General features: G+C 33.8%; 1 non-coding gene across 1 annotated transcript; it reads left to right on the top strand.

The window, feature by feature from the left end:
* The first annotated feature begins 4,698 nt into the window (after positions 1-4,698).
* Positions 4,699-4,770, top strand: Trnap-ugg. The gene has a single exon. It is a non-coding gene; the product is annotated as a tRNA-Pro (tRNA).
* Positions 4,771-6,057: the final 1,287 nt, after the last annotated feature.

The raw sequence follows: 6,057 nt of genomic DNA, 5'->3' as shown, positions 1-6,057 counted from the left end.
TTGGCAATATTTTCCGTACGGGAAAGCGGGCTATACATATTAGCCGGAGATCGGCGTATCGTTCCGTTGTGGCTCCGATAAATTTTAACTATTGTAAAGCCCCGCGACGTGCTGGCTGGCACCAGGCCATTTCCAGACCGCAAGAGTTTAAGGCCGCAGCGACGGTACAGAGTGGCCGAAATTTATGCAGGCTGCTTTGAGACTTAGCTCGCTAAACTCGAGCCATTTTTTAATTAAAACAGACTTAAGAAAAAAACAACGGATACGAATGTTAACCCTCTTGTATTTGCGCGGGGTATTTTAATATCCCACACAACATTTTCCTCAGATATCTTGATATCATATCAATATTCAAGATATCAATCTTGATGTATATTCGTTGTGCCCAAGTATTCCAATTCCACATACCTGTAATCTTTGTTATTTTAAATTCAACCCTAATTATATATTAGGTATATTATCAAAATAAATCAATACACTAATATATCATGCAGAGAATATTACTAATAGAAGTTCGAATATTACTACGATTTTTCAAAAATTATTAACATTGCTATTGAAACTAGATATATATAATTCATTATTTGTTCTTGCTTTTTATTTTCATTCTGACAAAGTGAATCAATAAGAGTAACAGCAAATTTACACTAACAAAAATTTGATTTTACAGGTAGAACACCAGTAGAAAAATCAAAATTTTGTAGTGACTGATATGTGCTACTCGTACTTACTTACCCCTACTTAATGCAAAACTTATATAACAATAGAAATTCCACTGCTAAATAAGTGAATGACAGCCTCTACACTATGCGGAGAACTCTTCGAAACGGGTGAAGGTCGCATTTTGTCGCCCAACTTTGCCGCATTTCGGTTTATTTTCAGTTGTCTTGACCCACTTCGGTTTGCCTGGATCTAGTTTCGGTACTTAAAGGCGCCTGAAAACTACTCGCGAGGAGGGCGTGGGAGATTTTTTTGGCGTTTTTTGTCGCCTCGTTCAATTTTGTTTCGTTTTGAGCTATTTCCAAAACGTGGCTGTATCTGTACCCGAAGCAAAGTACTTTTTTCATAAATCTCAGTGAAATAAGTAAACCTAGACTTTTCTAAAATAGCTGTTATTACGAAGATATTTCGTTAATTACATCTCGTTTTATGTTGATATATATTCCACAAGATTAATAAATTTGAACACGCGTTTAATAATGAATAATAAATAATCTACTATGAACTTTCTTGCCAATCTCTGATCTCATAAATTCCCCCATTTTAGAAAATATACTATCATAGACTTCTTATAAAATATTATTCTTATTATTTATAGAATAATAATTTTATATTATTAATACACAAATATGCCCTGATTATAAATATTAAAGTATATATTTTTGAGTTATGTTCAAGTGCAGGAATTGCGAAACGCTGTCGAAACAAATGAGGCGCTTAGAAAAACAAGCAGTAAATCCAAAAGGGCGAAAGTTTTTGAGCGCAACCACATACATATATTGAAAATTTTACTAGATCGATTTCTGTTTGTTGCGCCAGACTAAATAAATCAAAAGTTTACTGTGTTTTCGGAGAAATTTCGTGATACGAAATAAAACCGATAAGGAAATGGCGGAGGGAGGAGGGTCTAAACCAGTACGACTATAAATAATAAATGGAAAGAGGGTTTAGTTAAAAAAATATATGTTAATTGTTGGTAAATTTGACTCAAGATGGTGTGCGATCGAAAATATTTATGGTGAAGCGTTTTTTTTGTTAAATAAGTAAATATTACTAGAACAAAATAAACTTTGATGCAAGAAAACGCAACAGAAAAATGTTTCGTCCAATTTAAAGTGTATTTTTTATTTTTAGCCTTATTTTCATGAATCTTTTCGCAATTTGTATATAAATATTGTGGCCGGTCGTAGCACAAGCAGTTAGTGTGTCGATCTGCGGTGCGAGAGATGGGATAGTACTGGGTTCGATCCTCAGCCAGTACGGTCGCTTTATTTATTTAAATAAAAATATTTATTTATCTAAATAGAGCGACCAGCGAGCCTCAACAGTTTAGTCAACATATTTTATCTATGTCAATGTGTCAATGACGACACATATTTATAATTACGATTCCAAATATCTCGAGAACCATTAATCGTAGCGATTTTTATCAAGAGATATTTTTTTACGTAAAAAACGTCGTCTGAGTCAATATATTAGTTCATATACTAGTTATTAGTATATAATATATAGTTTTATACAGTAGGGACGAAAAGTGATTACTGTTCAAACCAGTTAAAAATATGTAGGTGGCGCCCTCTGTAAGTAGGAGTCATATTGACATCAAAATCTAATTTCTCATGTCAGTATCAAATTCATACACCAATTTTCATCCAAATATTGACGTTACTTCAGAAATTATTTGGAAAAAATCGAAATAAAAATGAAACTTCCACACCCTGTATCTCCGAAACTAAGCATTTTAGGTTAGGACATATATTTATACGGACTTTTTTGCTTATTTTTATTTGCAGAATATCGCCACCTCAAGGAAGGCAATGGCAAACTACCTTGAGTATATTTGCCTTGTACAGCCTCTCAAATAGTGCCGTTCGGATTCGGCGATAAATTGTAGGTCCCGTGTACTTGTGAAACACTGATGACACACATCACAAGTACATGCGAGAGGTAGCCAACGCTCTGTATAGAGTATGTAACTGTAAGAAGAAGAAGATATAAATATACTAACTTTAATTCGCAAACTCGGTTTTTTCTAAACTTTAGTATTTGGCTTATACTGGGTTAATCGACCGGTGGTTTTTTAACATCCTATGCAATAATTTCGTGGGCAATTTTTCCGAAAACATTATTTTGTAGCCAGAACCGTGATTCCTGAGCCGTTGTTTTTTTATTCATGTTAGCACATACCAGGTTAATTTTAAGGGCGAAATAAACTTGACTCCAGCAATCTGCAGTTATTTCAATTATCATTAGTTTTTGATGTTTTTTTATAACGAGGTGGCTTCGGTAACTATTGTCAGAATGGCATATTGAACAGTTACATTTTGTTTACTTACGATTCGACAAACTGTTAAAACCTCGGTTAATACACTCACATTCTTGGTTCGAACTTCCTGTGTTTTAAAGTTAGGGTAAAAATCAACCCTTCGATTAACCCTGGACAAATTAGTTGGTGAATGGCATTGTGTCGATTCACTAATTAATAGAATTCATAAATACTCCTGAATTTATCTAGTCTTGGCTGTTTATGGGGATATGTTAAAGGCAGTGTTAACAAAACTCGACCAACTATTGTCGACATGAGAGAAACGGCTATGGCTGTTTTTCGAAGTAGAACTCCACGTATGCCTTTTAACATGAAAAGATCTTTTGAAAAGAGAATTACTTTATGCAGTAAACAGGAAAGGAAGCATTTTGAGCATTTGATTTCATCTAGCTAATTTTTGTTACGTTATTATAAGTTTATATCTAGTTTTAATTTTATGATAATTAAGATGTGTCTTAAACTTATCTTTTTATTACAGTATTTTACCCTACATTCTTTGTTGAATGAACACAGCCACCCTAGATTTTTTCAAATAATATAGATCTACTGTCGTAAAATCATAAAAATTAAAATATCTAGGAAACTCTTTGTTTGAGGGATAGGCAACCTTAATAATATTTTGAAGATATATGCATTGAACACCGGAATAATATAGTGGGTGTTCCATTTAAAATAAAGGTGTAACCTGCTTTTAAAAGTGACCAATGTTCAATATTAGTTTTGTCTCACCCTGTATAACTTTTTGTGTCAAATTTTAATTTGGTTTTTAAATCCAATGGTTATTGTAATTAAATATTAGGCTATGCAGGGTAAATTACAATTTAGATAGCTGTTATTGAAATTTAAATTTTATTCTTCATTTTCACAAAATGTGAAATATGTCAAAATCCTTACATTTTAGACATATGCTTTTTTAATAAAGCTCACCTTTAGTTTTTTCCTAGAATCCCAAGAATCAATTAATATATAGTACACTATTACAAGAAACACAACTTTGATGTGTAACTTTTTTGGGGACAGCCTGTATAACTATATATATTTTTATAAAATTCTTTCAATTAACCTACATAAGCTCCCAAAGTTTTATTTCGATATTTTAAACTACCGTTCTCCCTGGAGCCTCCGCGTCGTATGAGAGGCGTCAATAAAATGTAATGATTTAGACATTATTTCAAATGAAAAATAAAATTTTTAATTTTTCAATAAGAGCTATTTAAATTGTATAAGCCAAATACTAAAATTTGTAAAAAATCTGAGAGATATATGTATAAACAATTTGGAAAAAAAATCATTAAAATAAGGCTAAAATTTAAAAAATAATACTTAATTTGACGAAAAAAATTTTCCCCTGCGTTTTTAGCAGCTTATATATAAAGGCGGACTCTTACGAACATTTATTGGGATATACAGATAGCATACTTGTCAAGTACACAAATATTGGCGTTTTTGTAGTACATAATAATATTTAATGTTTTTAAGTAGTCGAAAGCGGTGTATGGGTTGATAATATATCAAAACATATTCAAGTGAAAGGTAAATAATTTTTTAAACGCTCGAATATAATCTGCGAAATTCCATTGTCCTTATCAAAATACTTTACTCATCAGCAGGTGAAATTAAATCGATATTGTTGTTAGTTAATTAAATATGGCGGCTCAATGGTCTAGGGGTATGATTCTCGCTTTGGGTGCGAGAGGTCCCGGGTTCAAATCCCGGTTGAGCCCATATTTTTTGACAAATATAATAAAAAAATATATTTTTATATAAAATAATACCTCAGTGTTTGTTATATGTATAGACAAAAAAAAATACTTTTCGGTCGCATGTCGCATTTTTCATTATTAAATTACTAGTAATAAAGGAACCTGCACACACACACAATGTTTTGATTGGGTAGTAATTTTATGAGTAGTACCGATTGTTCCATTAACTCCCTTCTTTCTGTCAGCCCTTGTATATTTTTGCAAGACTGCACTTAACTGCAAAATCAAAGTCCTAATAACTTTCTCTTCGATTTTTTATACATGTTGATTTGAGTCTACATAATTTTTTTCTTCGATATTCTTCTTCTTCTGCTGCTATCCATTAATGGATGTTTGCGATCAGTTCTGACCATCTTTCTCTCTCTCCGGTGGCGTGAATTAATTCTCCTGTAGTTCTTATTCCCGTCCAATGTTTAACATTTCGGAGCCACGACATCCTCTTCCTGCCCAATCCCCTTCTTCCTTCTATCTTTCCTTCTATTATAGTTGGAGTAAATGGTATCTCTCATTGCGCATAACATGTCCCAGGTACGCTGTTTTTCTGCGTTTTATTGTGCTTAGCAGTTCACGCTCTCTCCCCATCCTCCTCAGGATTTCCTCGTTGGTCTCTCTTGCTGTCCATGGGATTTTCAAGATTCTTCTGTAGACCCACATCTCGAACGCTTCCAGCCTGTTCATGTTTCTGACTTTCAATGTCCAGCCTTCCATACCATATAGTAACACGGACCATACGTAACATTTTGTAAATCTTACTCTAAGGTCAAGGTCAAAGTCAGAGTTGGTTAAGACGTTTTTAAATTTCATAAATGCGCTCCTCGCTTTTTCTATACGGCACTTGATTTCCACGTCCGAAGACCAGTCTTCACATACCCAAGTTCCCAGATAGCTGAACTTTTTTACCCGTTCTATGTCTTCCCCATTGTGCGTTAGTCTTGCATTCTGGTAGTCATCTGGTTTGCGGGTAACTATTAGGAATTTTGTCTTTTTTGTGTTGATGTCAATTCCCATACGTCGGCTGTGTATTCCAATCATGTCCAAGAGTGTTTGGAGGTCATTCATGTTATCCGCTATCAGGACTGTGTCATCTGCGTACCGTATATTGTTGATCCGTATGCCATTTACTTTGATGCCTATTTCTTGTCCTTCGAGCGCTTCTTGGAAGATGTTTTCTGAGTATAGGTTAAACAGGAGTGGGGAGAGGACACATCCCTGTCTTACGCCTCTAAAAATTTGCTGTGCTCCTGTAAT

Source organism: Sitophilus oryzae, unplaced genomic scaffold (genome assembly GCF_002938485.1).
Source record: "Sitophilus oryzae breed Bouriz unplaced genomic scaffold, Soryzae_2.0 scaffold_1393_pilon_pilon, whole genome shotgun sequence".
NCBI lineage: Eukaryota > Metazoa > Arthropoda > Insecta > Coleoptera > Curculionidae > Sitophilus > Sitophilus oryzae.
Note: the sequence above shows the minus strand (reverse complement) of the source record. Positions and strands in the feature narration are given on the sequence as shown.